This window comes from Chenopodium album, chromosome 5 (genome assembly GCF_948465745.1).
Source record: "Chenopodium album chromosome 5, dcCheAlbu1.1, whole genome shotgun sequence".
NCBI classification, from domain to species: Eukaryota; Viridiplantae; Streptophyta; class Magnoliopsida; order Caryophyllales; family Amaranthaceae; genus Chenopodium; species Chenopodium album.
In genome coordinates this window covers 48,172,266-48,174,782 of record NC_137838.1, presented here as the reverse complement: position 1 = coordinate 48,174,782, position 2,517 = coordinate 48,172,266, and the positions used below count along the sequence as shown (strand labels likewise).

The 2,517-nt window shown below is 33.0% G+C and overlaps 1 pseudogene; it reads left to right on the top strand.

Moving 5' to 3' along the window:
* The first annotated feature begins 586 nt into the window (after positions 1-586).
* On the top strand, positions 587-684 carry LOC145633385 (small nucleolar RNA R71; annotated as a pseudogene).
* Positions 685-2,517: the final 1,833 nt, after the last annotated feature.

The window sequence follows — 2,517 nt, the reverse complement described above, 5'->3', positions numbered from 1 at the left end:
CATAGTTTTAATTTATGATAGGCTAGAATCAGTAGGAGGAGTAACAACATGTTGTGGTCTTTGATATGGAGGTTGGTAGTACCTCAGTTGTGGTTTTTGTACCTGTGATGGAGGGTTAAGCATATTCGTACTATTGAACGACATATTTTGGTTATTTTTCAACTCTGCATTATAGGTGTTAGAGTATGGACTAATTTGCTAATAGGTTTGCAAATCATTATTCTTCTCAAGTGAACTCCTACATTCCTACGCCCAATGACCTACAAGACCACAATTTTCAGAAAATATTGCAGAGTTAGTACCAATAATAGAAACATTAGCAATGGATGATGAATTAGAATTATTAATATTGTCTAGTTTCTAGCTAATAGAAGTCAATTGTGCTTGCAAATAGGATATAGAATCAAATTGGTGTTTTTCTTTATTTGCAAATCCTTTGGGATTCCCATATTAAGAATTATGAATAGCCATCTCTTTGACAACATTGCTCGCTATATTCTCATCCAAATTCATAAATCTTCCATTAGCTGCAAAGTCCAAAATCATAAGCCCGTCATAGAAGGCTTGGATTATCTCCCACTGTGCTAGCCCATGATGGGGGCATTCGCTCTGCAATCCTTAAATCTTTCCCAAGCTTCATAAAAAGACTTATCTGCATCTTGGTAAAAATTAAGGATTGAGCATTGTAGTAAAGCTATCCTCTTTGCAGGGTAATATTTATTATAGAAAATCAAAGCAAGAGTATTCTAGTTAGTAATACCAAGCGCAATCCTATTCAATCCATTATACTACAATTTACAATTTAGCTATACTACAATTTAGCTTTACCACATACAGAAAAAGGAAAAAGAATCTCCCTGATTTGCTCCTGTGTGACCCCAACTTGTCTTATAGTATTGCAATATAGACAAAAATCCAAAATATGAAGATTTGAATCTTCACCCTTAGCTCCGCTAAATTGCTTCCTTTCGATCATAGTAATAAATTGGGGGTTTATCTTGAATTAAACTCCCTCGAGATTTTGTGTAGGATCAAGGTGTGGAAAATCACCCAGGGAGGGCTGCGAATAATTGCTAAGCTTGCGAGGTGAAGGTGGTGGTGGATGCGCCATCTCTAATACTGCTTCTGAAAAAATTTATGTGTCGCTAAAATCAGATGGAGGTTTTCTAAGAATGTCACTCCCAAAATCTGCCAATATTTGCTTGTAAAGATTCTTTTATTTATGAAAAGAGCGTCGATATCATGATCGTATAGGATGTAACTTGATCTAGAACACCTGGGAATAAACAAAGAACTAAACAACAAATATGAGATTTGTCTCAAAGAACTTGCATTCTCTGAGATGAAAGAAAATAATCTAGATTACAAAAATAATCAGAAATAAAAATTAAACCGTTTCATCAACAGCGATGCCAAATTTTGACAGGCTAAAGTCATATCACCTAATCAAAAGTAATTCCTAAAACCACAAATTAAAATAGATAGGGATGGAAGTAGGGTCGAATCCACAAGGAATTAATGTTCTTTTATTTCTAATAAATTAGTGTAATCTAAATCATCAAGTAACAAATATGATTTTAAATGAATTAATCTAAGGGAACAAAATAAACTAAGCAAATAAGACTAAGAGAATATCTATGAAATAAAAGCCTAGGGCATAGGTTCACTAATAATCAATACTCCGAGATGAAAGATAATAATCAATTATCAATGCATAAATTAACTAGATTATAAAGGGCTTTTGCTACGTATTATAATCACAAAATTAGTCTATCAGTATTAAGTCGCATCTCTCGAATCTTGACTTAACCATTTATAAATTCATTCCACCCATTGAAACTAGGCCTAAACATCAATTCTCATCTCTCGAATATCGACTCAATATTGCGTAACTCATATAATTTAACCTGCGCAAATCCAATTGCATATCATTATAATAATCAATAGGAAATTAATTGACCCAAAACACTAACAATCAACAATAACAAATCATCCATTCATATTAATCATGAAATCCCAAGAACCCTAGAATCAAACTACTCGTGCATAATTAAATCTAAAATAGACAAAGCATATAAGAAAACATGACAATAATAATAACAATAAAACTAAAAGTGAAATAATAACAGATAAAAATTAAATAATTTAAGTAATGAAAACTAAAGGAATCTCACTAATGAAAAAATAAAGCTAATCTAAAGGAAGGAAAGAAAAGCCGCGTAAAAAAACTAACTGTAGACACCCATTTGTGTCTCCCCAAAACCAAACCCAGTGATGAGTACCTTTCGGGTCGAATCATAATCGAATGAAGTGAAAGTGTGGAAAGTCTAGTGTTGCGGATAATTTTAATTTCTTTTCTCTTCTCTCCGTTTTTGAAAACTTATTTTAAGAAAACAGAAAATCCAGTTTGGTTGGTCCATGATATGGGTCCAGTAGTAGTGTAGTTGGATGGGGCTTGACAAGAGCTTTCCAACGATATATTATATGCCCAATTCCGATGAATATTGAGGAAGTTAT